The sequence below is a fragment of the Lagopus muta genome, chromosome 4 (assembly GCF_023343835.1).
Source record: "Lagopus muta isolate bLagMut1 chromosome 4, bLagMut1 primary, whole genome shotgun sequence".
NCBI classification, from domain to species: domain Eukaryota; kingdom Metazoa; phylum Chordata; class Aves; order Galliformes; family Phasianidae; genus Lagopus; species Lagopus muta.
Genome location: NC_064436.1, coordinates 16122386 through 16134214, shown reverse-complemented (window position 1 = coordinate 16134214; position 11829 = coordinate 16122386). Strand labels below are relative to the sequence as shown.

General features: G+C 42.1%; 1 protein-coding gene across 1 annotated transcript in view; it reads left to right on the top strand.

Annotated features, from left to right (window-relative positions):
* The first annotated feature begins 808 nt into the window (after nucleotides 1–808).
* The window catches only part of GPRIN3 (GPRIN family member 3), a 66880-nt gene continuing 55859 nt past the window's right edge, over nucleotides 809–11829 (top strand). Inside the window, exon 1 of the mRNA XM_048941536.1 lies at nucleotides 809–917. The gene's annotated coding sequence lies outside the window, so the exon portion shown is untranslated. The remainder of the gene's footprint in view (nucleotides 918–11829) is intronic.

Genomic DNA, 11829 nt, shown 5'->3' with positions numbered 1-11829 from the left:
TTAAGCTTGTAAGCCACCTCCTTTGCAACTCTTCCTTATTGCATTGATCCAGTTGCAGAGATGCTCGCGACAGGACAGCCTCACTATTCTCAGCTGTCTGCAAAGGATTTATCTACATGGCACACTAATTTTTCCTCACTTAACAGATTAATTACATGAATGCAAAGAGTAAGAAAACAACTATAACGTAACAGAGTTAAAAAATACATACTTTTTATGGTAGCAGTTGGATTGCTTCAACTGAAAACTTGTGCTAGAGAAGCCTTCTGTTCTTTTTAGATGAAGTAAACTCTGTCCTATTTCTCTTTTGTCATTCTTCCAGGTGTTGTTGGTGCTCAGCTACAGTCTGAAAAAGGAAAGGAGTTTGGAGTAGTGACTGAGCAATGGTTGAGGATGTGTGTGTATGAATTATGTACTAGCCATGTTCATTGATTTAAACAGCAGACCTGCACAAGAGAAAATCTGGATATCCCTTCACTAAAGGACCACAAAACAGCATATGAAGACAGCTGAAACACAGAAATAAAAATCCTAAGGTGTTCAGGAGATAGCAGGACATGAGAACAGATGTTCCAGGCTGGAACAAGCAACATACATCATGCAGTTGCCCACGTTTCTCTGGAGAGATGGTCTCACTCTGTGATCACAATTCATGTAGTTACTGGTTTCAGTCCTTCCTATCATTTTTTTTTTCACAAGGCAAGTGTAGCGGAAATGCTAAGTCATGGCTTGAACAAGTGATTGAGCACCTGGTGGAAGGCAGGGCCAAGCCAGAAGAGCTCAGGTGCATTCAATGTACCTGAGCAACCAGGAGGGGTGAAGCCAGGATCCACCCCTTCCCAGACTTCATTTAAGGGTTGGCAGTGAAGGCGAGGGTATCTGTCTGGAGCTCTCTGCATACTTTTGGCCTTCCAGAGGTAAGTAGCTTCTTTTCATTGTTTTTGTGTCTATTGCTTTTGTGCTTGAATGAGTTCTCACTTGTAGCAGTTTGGAATCTTGTTGCTCTGCTGTTATTGTTGTGCTTTCCATCACGTTACAGCAAGACACAAAACAGGAAAAACTCTTTCATATGGGCCAAAGGAGGTTTACCCAGTGGGATATGGTTATGGATGAGTGTTTGGGAAGCTTGTTATTACTCCTGGCTTTCACAATAAATGTGAATGGCATTGAGTAATGCCCTTTTCTTTGCTGGTTGCCCCACCACTCGTATCTACTGTCTATTTAGCCTGAAAGCCCTTAAGTTCAATGCTGCTTTGTATGTTTGTATAGTATGTGGCCTGCTGCAGCCCTTATCTCCATCTGGGCTTCTAGGTGCAAACAAATGATTAGCAGGAGTAATAACATAAAAAGAGAACAGGCAAGTACTAGGCACATGGCAACAGTCCTAGCAGGGGACAGAACGCAGGTGTTGTTGCAGTGAGAGCAAAGGGTGGCAATTTCAGGGCTTGGAAGGCAAATGTAAAAGGTGTAGGAACTGTTAATCAGTACCAAAAACAGCTCATTCTTTGAGTCACACAACAAACAGAAAGTGTGAATCATCAGACAGGATGAACTTCAGGATGCTACAGGTAGTACATCTTTGATAACTGAGACCAGACTGAAGTCTGGACAATAACTACTGAATTTTTCTAGAGGGAAAAGAGGACAATTCATATAAATCACTATTCAACTGGACTTTCATACCTGCTGGGAGCATACATTTGGCCAAACTGCTCCTAAATATTGCTTGCAGAGAAGCAGTGAATACAGTGGTCAGCAAAGAAGTGCACAATGCAGACCAGTAAGAGAAGCAGAGGGCCACATATAGAATGGAACCTCCAGCTTAATCTTGCCTCCATTATCGATTTGTCTGCCTAACCCCCACCTAAAAGCAGAATATCCACAGGTAATTACTTCTCATGAAAATTCCTTCCTAAAAATCCGCCAGCTGAAAACAGGAGTGGTTCCCCCCGGTGTCTTCTCCAGCCCAGAAAAACAAGAGCTGTGTCCCAGGGCTGTGTATGGCTGCACAGGGAGCTGTGGCAGAGCTGGGGAAGTCCCTACTTATGTTCACCACTGCAAGACAGGGCCTGCAAGCTAAGCTCTGAGTATCAGAGCAGAAATATTTCTCATTCTCCTTTAGAGTTACTGAAGTCATTTAGTGTATGATGTTTCAGCCTTAAAGCATGGGCTGATTTATATATGTATATATACATATATATAATATTTGTGTGTACATGTATTATTCTTGTCTTTTTATTTTACTTCCAAGTTCAGTGTTGCTACTTCTTACCAAGCGCTGCCTGAACCTGCTTTGCTAGTCTGCTATAGTGTATAAGCCTGGCTGTATTTGGCTTGGGGAAAGCAGGAATAGTTACAGTCAGAGGAGATATATAAGCTTTTTCAGGGATGAATCCAGCTGAACATGCACAGGCTATCTGCTCTTTGATTCTGAAATGACTGTGGTTGCAATACTCGCCTAGTCTAATCCTTTATGCCTTAAAACGTTCTCTGCTTTGTTCTGAGAGCCTCAGATGCTATGGGATTAGACTAAAATGTGAAGAGCTTTGGTGCTTAAGCACTGTTTCTAAAGTCATCGCACATATCCTGGAATATTATTTCTGTTCTCCTGCAAAGGTTGAGATCAGGAGCTGTGCAAGGAGAGAGGAACAGGGTTTGTACTGCTTATTGCCAAACCAAACATTAATTCTGAGTATACTGAGTCTCAGCAGGAAAGGAAATGCAGCAAGAGAGCACTTCCACCCTGCCCTGCTGTATGTCCTCACATACTTGGGACAGGGATTAAAATGAAGGAGGGTGACTAGGGGTTACTGAGCAAGGTAGTGATGGCCAGAAAGACAACTGAGAGCCCTTGGGCACAGCGGGGCCATCCCATCCCTCAAGGGCAAGCTTGTGAGATCTGGATGGCCAGGAGAAAAGAAACTCTTTCTGCATTTATTTCTACTCCAAAAGATGATCCCCCTAGTTGAAAGTGTAGCATGGAAGGTCTGCCTAGATTTTCTATGTTCTTTGATATTCAAATAGTTAACCAGGCAGGGAAGGATCAGAAAAGGAGAGCAGTCTGTGCAGCTGCCTCTCCCTAATGCAGTGACATACAGAATAAAAAGTCTAGAAAACCAAAAAGATAAAACTATTTTTTTATCTTTAGATAACGAAACTAAGTTCATTTGAACTATCCATTTCAGGTTTGTTCACATTCTAATTTTCTATCTTAGGAGTACTTGAGACTTATTAAATATAAATGTCTTGAGTGGCCCTGCATTGATGCACACCAGTACAGTTCCACTAAAGTTCCAGGATTTCGTGTCAGGAAATGGGCATGCTGGAAAGGTCTGCCCAGGGAGGTGATGGAGTCACTGTCCCTGGAGGTGTGCAAGAAATGTGGAGATGTTACACAGAGGGATGTGGTTTAGTGGGAAATACTGATAATAGATGTATGTTTGGACTAGATGATCTTGGAGGTCTCTTCCAACATTGCTGATTCTATGAAAGAAAGCCCAGCAGGATGGGGTGGTGTTTCCTGAGAACTCTTTTCCTGCTTAGCTGTAGTTAATCACCCAAATTCTACAGCTCTGCTGAAGCTCCTTCTTGAGGCAGGGTGGATCATTGTGTCTGAAGCCTTGCCTTGCCTGCTGGCTGCTGAGGGCTGTGTCATGTACTGCTGCAACTCCCTCCTTCCTACACTGCTCTCCTTCTCTATGAGGACGGAAGACCTGTTCTTTTTAACTTCAACTAAGGACAGATTCCGATGCTAGACTTTCTTGGGTTTACTTCTAACCCCTGCTGGCAACTACACCGCTGCACCCCAATGAATAAGAACCTTCTCTTGCCTCTTAGAAGAGTCCTATGGACCGGTCCTGATTAAGTAGTTAACAATTAGAACGTTTATAGTTTTTTACCCCCGGCAAAATTCCCACCAGGCTCTGTGCCTCGTCAGCTATTCTGTATACAGTTAAAACAACAGTAATCTAGGAGTAGGGCCTAATCCTTACAGTAAACAGGCCAGATTATCCACAGACTGATAGAGCACACAGAAGATTTACAGAAGGCTGAGCAAATTGAGATATACGCCAAAGGGGTATGTTTTCCCTTGGTACATTTCCCTTGACAACACAGAGCTCATCACGAGATAATGAATATGCAAACTACTTCTGACAGGCATGGAAAGTTGTGGGTCCAGATTGCACCAGCTGTACTCAAGCAGTGTTTCCCCCAAAGTCACCTTGGCTGCCTTGCGAGGCTGGGAGCGGGTATAAATACAAATGAGCAGAACTGTTCTTCACCAAGGCCACTGCTGTTTTTTTAATGTGTGAAATATTACAGCTCATTTCCAGAACACCGTGCTCAAAGCCCATTGGGGATCTTAACACAGGGTATTTTTAGATGTAATATTTTACAAGGCACAATAGATCTGGTATCGAAAGCCAGCAGAGATCATTAACTTGTGATTGCACTGAGTTCTTTATAAGTGGCAGCTTGCAAAGGTAGAGAGACTGTTTGTGTGAACTGAGACCATCATGCTGATTGCTTCCAGCTTACACTGTTTACTTATTTCACACCAAATGTACTACACGGGCACAAAGAAAACCTAAAGAAATGCATGCTAGGCAGGAAGAGAGTGACTATCTACTCTGAGCAGATTTATAAGTTTTACTGCACTCAGTCCTCCCTTTGAGTCAAAGCTGCATTTCCACTTACGTTTAAAGATTGTAACTTGAATTGGAGTCACTCATCTTCCTGTACGGTCTGTTACTGCCCACTTTACAGAGCTGCAACTGCTGTAGCTTTTTTTCCCCACAGACTGTAATTGGGAGGGTGCTGGGAATTAGAAAGTATTTAGAGGCTGTATTTCAGGCACCGTGTATTTTAAATCTTGTAATTGAGGCCTTAGATAAAAGGAGTCATTCAGGTACTCAGCTTGTTTGGGCTGTGTGGCTGCTTAAGTCCTTGCTCTTTAATCTTCTTCAATATAGGTTAAAAAAGAAAAAAAAAAAAAAAAAATTGGGAAGGTCCCTGCAGCAGGGCTTCCAGCAAAACTGCATCAGCAACAGCAGGGAGGTTTTCAGGGAAAAGCTTGCGTGTTTGTAAAGCTTAGCAATGTCATCCTGCTGTTGTGTGTGCTCCTGCTCTCTGTGCGTGATCCCTAGCAATTCTGAGAACTGTGGAACAGCACAACACTACTTGCACGGGTTGTTTTGCATCTGTAATTGCTTAGGTAGCATGTACAAAGTCAAACTGCGGCTCTGGAGAGCTCAGCCTGACACCTCTCTGGGTTATTAAAGAGAATCAAGACTTAAAAACAGCACTTCTGTCAGGAGGCTTTGCACCTGTTATTGCCACAAGTAACAGCTCACATCACATGGGCAGGCCAGCATAGCTGCAGCAGCCATGCCCTGGGCTGAGTCAGCCCATGTCAGGCTCTGGTGAGAGAACAGATGGCTTTCAAGCCTCATTTGTACTGACTAGCTAGTCTTCAACCATGCTCAGTTCATGCAGCCTGGGCTTAGTGGCTTTATTGGAAAGGGAGCAGAGCACGGTGACACTGTGTTGTCCTCTTTCTCCCCCATGCTGAAAGCCTAACCCTCTATCTGGAAGGGTAGGTCATTAATGGGAATGTGATACAAGTGCAGTCGGGGAAGGTAAACAAGATGGACAGATGTGTGTTGCTTTGGCTTAAATTGGCTGGAAAAGGCCCAGGCTGATGCAAGTTCTACTTAGGAAGGTTATTATTCTTTAGCACAGGGGTTGGGATGGGGGATACTTATTTTCTGTGTTGCTTCTTTCTTGCCTGGACGTTAGTGGGGCTGTTATAAAACTGATGAATAATAATAATTCATTCATAATGCACGTTTACTTTTTAAATCTGGTGCTAATCCTAGCAGTACAGTCTATTGTATGTGATAGGAAAGGGGGAAGGAAAAACAGCACTGGCTCCAAGCAAACAAGATTCTTCTCTGGAAAGGTAATTAACAGTTGGTCTCCATGGAGCCTTTATCACAAAATCAATAGTAGTCAGTTCTGATTTCCCTTGTTCTTCTTTACTTTGTGCTGCTTTCGCTGTTCATAAAAATGCTTGTGCATCTGGCTATGGGACTTTCACTGGAAAAATGAGGCTAAGAGAATTGTGGCAACTGAGGTGCACGAAGTCACATAAGTTCACCTTGTCCAGAGATTTTTGGTCAATCTTATTTCAGGATTTTACTCCTTCCTTGCTTTCCTGACCTTCCTATTTCAAAATAGGAGTTTTATTCCCTTGTGCCATTACAAAATTGTATCAGAATTGACTTTCCACTATTATTTTTTTTTTAACCTCACCAATACAATGTAAAATTCCAAGACAGCTGCTCTAAACACAAGATTTAGGAATGAAATCAGTAGCAGAGTGAAGGATAGAGATATTTCTGTAGCTGTACTCTTGGAATTATCCAGGAAGTATGTAGACACCTGGAGAGGATGCAGAGAAGGATCACAAATAACAAGACCTGGTAATCATGTACTTAAATGCACACACTGAATTAAAAAGGGAAAGAGCAGATGGACATGTACTGAAATCAGGAAATTCTTGCAAGGGAGAATTTGAAAAGGACACTTGATAGCGTCACTGTCAAATGGATGTTTTAACACAGTCAGATGGCTTTCAAAGAATTTTACCATGGATAACGTAAATGTTGTTGGGCCTGATTTGGAAATTGCTGGATAAATTTCTGTGTGATGCTACAGAGGGTTATAAACTAGGTGAACATATTGCATCCTCCTCATCTATTCACACAAATGTTTTAGTTTTTGGGTTTCCCAGTAGGGTCTTTATTGCTTGTAGCTCTCACATCTCTTCTGTGACAAGGACTTTCTCAGATCGGTTGTACTAACTCCACGGAGAGCTTGGAAATTAAGTCTGATTTCCCATTCCCTTTAGGATAAGTTAATCCCTCATTATCTTCCTATGTTCTGCCTGGCTTCTCTAGTCTTCGTTTGCTGGTCACCTCCAGAGCTGTAATAATAAGGAACCTGAAGTGGAATATGTCCCCTTATTTGTTGCCTATGTCCCAGAGCAGCAGAGCTGCCTGAGAACACAGGTTTTATGGGATTCCAGGGTTCTCTGTAGCCATCTCATGGCAACTGTCAGGGTCTTCAGTCAGTTTCCTTCTCTCCTTCAAGTGGACAGATTGGAGATGTTTACTGTAGAATGTGCAGCCTACACACCATAAAGCTCTCCTTTCCTTCCTGTCCTCACTTCAACCTTTAGTTTCACCTCTAATTAACTTGCTAGACTATAAATGGGAGAAGAGAGCTTAATGCAAACCCTGTTGCTATTAGCAACATTATTGCCAGGGAACAAACTGTTGTCAATAACAAAGCAAAAGTGTATGAGGATGACAGCTTTTCCTTTTGTCCAATATGCAGTGTTCTGGATTTTTTTCCTTTAGATACTGTATTGGTTCTTCCTTACTGGTTTATAACAAAATGGGGAAATAGATTAAAAGTCCAGTGCTGAATGTAAACAGACCTTTTAGGTTCAACTTCGTTCAGTTGTGCTTCATGTTTACTTTACCAATACAGCCTTTCTAGATGATGGCCTCTTATAGTGTGATAAATAAATATTGTCTTTAAAATAGGAGTTTTACATCACTGCATACGTAACAGATCTGAAAACACAGACAATCGCTATCTAGAAGTAGCCATTTATAGATACTGAGCTGCAGATAGAGCCATGAGTTCTTATAATAAAGGGCAGGTGAAGAATGAGATGCAGTGAGAATGTGTTGACCGGAAATGATGTTTGTAGAAGTACATCCACCCTGAATTGTTAGGGTACAGAAGTTCTGCCAGGAAATATAGACTTTTCTTCATGGTGCTGGTACTTCCTGATGTTCTTACTGCCCTCAAATTAAGTAAGACTTGGTTCCACAAACAGCTGTGGAAAGAAAATGCATATGTAGGTCGAGATCAATTTTTACATGTTGGAGGAAAACACAGTAGCATATCCAAATTGGTTGTTAGTAAGAGTTTGTGGGTCAAGGTTTGACCTGTCACCATATTGGAAACCACTTAGGAGTGAAAGCTGGAACAAACCTGCAGTCCCATTTTACCAGTGACCCTGGATTTCACGGGCTCTAATCTCAGCACTGTCAGACTGGGCTTTCAATTTCAAGAAATGTAAAATATCAGCAAGTTTCCCTTCTGAAATCAATAAAAAGATTATTTATGTAGAGCTTTCAGCCAAAATGAGTTGAAAACATCAAATTTCTCTTTATTTTAGGTAAATTACAGAGCTTTTTATGTAAATTGATCTCCTGAAACATACCTGTAAGATACCTTTGTCTTAAGCTGTAAGATACAAAAGCTTTGGTGTAATTTCATGTTTTTCTAGCTGATAATAAAACTCAGGTTCTTTCTGGCATGACTCTGGAACAGTCACAACCCTCTGTTTTGTTGTGCTAGACAGGTAGCATCTACAGGTGCTGAGTGTGCAGCTGATTCTTTTAACTTGCTGGCCAAATTGGCAAACGACTATAGAGAAAAGTAGCCTAACAGTAAGGTTGTGTTTAGTGATCTGCAGATTTCCTCTGTTCTTCTGGATTTACTGTTTCATGCTATGATAGCTATATTAACTTATATGTTGACTATAGGGAGTAATAAAAAGTTTCATGTCAGAGAGAAAGGACGCCTTGCTTTCCCCTCTGAGCCGATTCTTCCTGCTTGTTTTTAGTGTTTAACTTGTTCGTGTAGCATTTCATGCCAGAATCTAAGAAGTAAATGTGTTTTTTTTGTGGTTTTCTTTTGGGGGAGTGGAAGTTTTTTTTTTTTTTTCCTTCAGTCTAAGATGTTTATTATCTGTGTGCAACTACTGGCTAATCAGTTAATACAGGTCTGTGGTGGGTACTTGAGCCTGCAAAACCAGCTTAGCAGTGTGCATTTGAATCTGTTCAAATGTTAAGTTTGTGCATGGCTCCATCCTCTGGCCTTGACCAGCAGGATTCCACAAGATGAGTTGAAGATGGGAAGGACAGTATACTGTTGTGTGTGGGGGGTTTTTTTTAGTTGCTTTTGAGTGTTGTTGTTTGTTTGTTTGTTTTAGCATCAGCTGACGGAGTTTTACAAAGGAGAATGTGAGTAGAATGACAGCAAAGAAAAACAAAATATAGTTTTATCCATGTTTTCCTTTAAAGATTTTGCAAGGGTACCTTTAAAAGTAACCCTGTCTTTCTTTTGTGGAGTAAAGGGGCTAGTGTGCAAAAAGGCTTGGCCTGATCAAGTCATAAACTTGATTTATGCCTGAGGAGACAATTGCATTTTATACATGGCCTTGTCACCTTATGGAGCCCTACTATTTTTGTGCTATTAATCTTGATGTGTACTCTCCAGAGCTCCTATTACTGCAGCTCCAATGGGGCAGATATTATTTGATTCTTATTCAGGAAATGAATTTATACTGTGACGTCGATGCAGTGTTGCCTGAATAGATTTGTAGTTGTAGATTTGCTAGAGCCTGACTGAAATAGCATTCAAGTGAATGAGCACACTTGGGTTTGCAAGGGCATTCATTTTAGTGCTGTTTTAGGTGGTATTTAGCAAGGAGGCATGTGGCACAGTGTGCATTTTCAGCTGCTGTGAACACTGCAGATAAGTAGTCAAGGCTAAACCAGCTTGTGCCAACAAGCTCTTCTGTCTGTGTGAAGATGAAGGAAGAGAAAGCCTCACATGGAAAGAACCTGTGAAGAACACACAAGGAGTAACTGGAACCATGAGAGGGCAGTCATTTCATCAACATTTCATTGTGAATGTTTCTAGCTGGTTGCTTTGAAACACTTGCATGATGGCTTGTGAAAGGATGGGAAACTTCTTTGGAGTTGTGTGGTAGAACATCCACTACATTACATCCATTACATCCACTACAAATATAGGAAATACTTTGACGGGGTGATTAAAACTAACAAACTTTCTTTTACCTCTAAGGTACTTCTGACTTGATGCTGAGCTAGCAGCTTGTGCCCAAATTCAGATGCTGTCAGTGTTTGACATCCTGTTATTCCCATTAGATAAAAGTAAAGTCAGTACAGCATGACTGCTGTATCTCTTAAGTAGGAATGCTGAGAAGGAAGTGTAGCCTATGTATCACTCAAGAAGATATTCATGTTGGCATGAATAACCTAACACTAGTGCTGTACCTGTAGGCAAAACTGCATCTTCTGACAAAGCCAAATTAATCATTTGTTTAGTATGATAGGTTCCTGTCTGCCTATCATATATGAAAGTGCGTAAACAAAGTAGCCTAATGCTTAATTTACAGCTTCTTGCATTAGCAAATCAGCGTAAGGTGAGGTCAGAGCGGGTTGTATGATAGAGAGCCACACAGGTGAGCTGACACAGCAGCAGCTTCCTCTCTTGCCCGTGCAAACCACATGGGCACAGTCGAGTTCTGATGCTGGTTGCTGGCACACTAATCTAAACACAACACAAAGATTTCTTTAGGTTCTACGCTGTCATGCATGAGTACTATGGAAGGGTGAGGAGATGGAGAAAACCAAGGCAGATGGTTCCTCAGACCTTCCTTCATCCAAAGAACTTTGTGTCGTTGCATTTCTCTGAAAATCTGTGTTTCCATTTCCAAGCAGGGAATAAGGAGAAGCCATGACTACTACCACCTTATTCTCCTGTAGCTGCGTCCTGTGAGGGGTTGCTACTTGGATAAAGCCAAAGGGCAAAGCCCTATCTTCTATTTCCTAGAAAAGGGAAATGTGTGCATATCCTCCTGCATCACCAGCCTGCCATCTTCCCTCCTCTCACCTTCCCACTCATTTTTCTATAGCCTTTCCTCTGCTTTCTCAGCTTTATATAAACACTTCAAAGCCTGTTTCAGCTTCACAGGCCAAGTGTGTAGCGCTGCCAGGGCTGGCTGGAGTTATCAGCTCAAAGTCCTGAACACACACCAGATGGCTGAGGCACTAGTAGCTCAAAGCACTGGGGGAGGAAGAGAACTGACAGCCCTACGCAGCTATGAGGAAATGCTTTTTACTTTGCCACACGCTTGTGTTAACATTTGCAGAGTCACTGACAAACAGTTGCATGTCCTCATTGCTTGGACGAAGCAGACTGTGACATTCTGGAGTCACTTGCTCTCCCCACCACATGGAGTGTGAAAAGCAAGCACAAATGCTGTGAGAAGTAGGCATTCTGTAGTGTTGGGCTGAGTGCACACTGCGTGGTATACAGATAGATGATCAAGATGAGATGGTTGCTGGCTGACTGTGCTCCTGGCTGTGCAGTGCCAAGCACGATGTGTGACTTGGCACTGCTCAGCTGGGCTGCTCCATGCACCTTGCCCAGGACAACCTGACTACCTCTTTCCCTGTTACTGCAGCAGCACAGGACCAAGCTTGTTGCTCACCATAAAGGTGCAGAACTGGGGATATCAAGGCTTCACTTCACGGGATACCTGGCAGAGAGAGGCTGTGGTATAGAGCAGATTTTACAAGCAAATAACACATCGGGAGGAAAGACTTTCTGTCCTACAGCAGCCTACCACTCTGATAATGCGTTTATCCAGATTTAATTTGAACTTCCAAATAACTGCCATTTATAGCAATTTGCATGTATTTTTATTGATTGCATGATCATAACGTAGATCGAACATAGAGCGTCTCAAATGAGCAGGCTCTCTTCCCCAACACAAATTCTCCAAAGTGATTGAGGTCTCTCCATAATTCAAATAGATATGCCAGGAGAGCTAGAGATGTGTTCAGTGTTCAGCTCAAGATGTACAGTGCTGTGTCAATACCTTCTCTCTTGATTTTGGTGCTCGTAAACAAACTGATGGAACACTTCAGAATG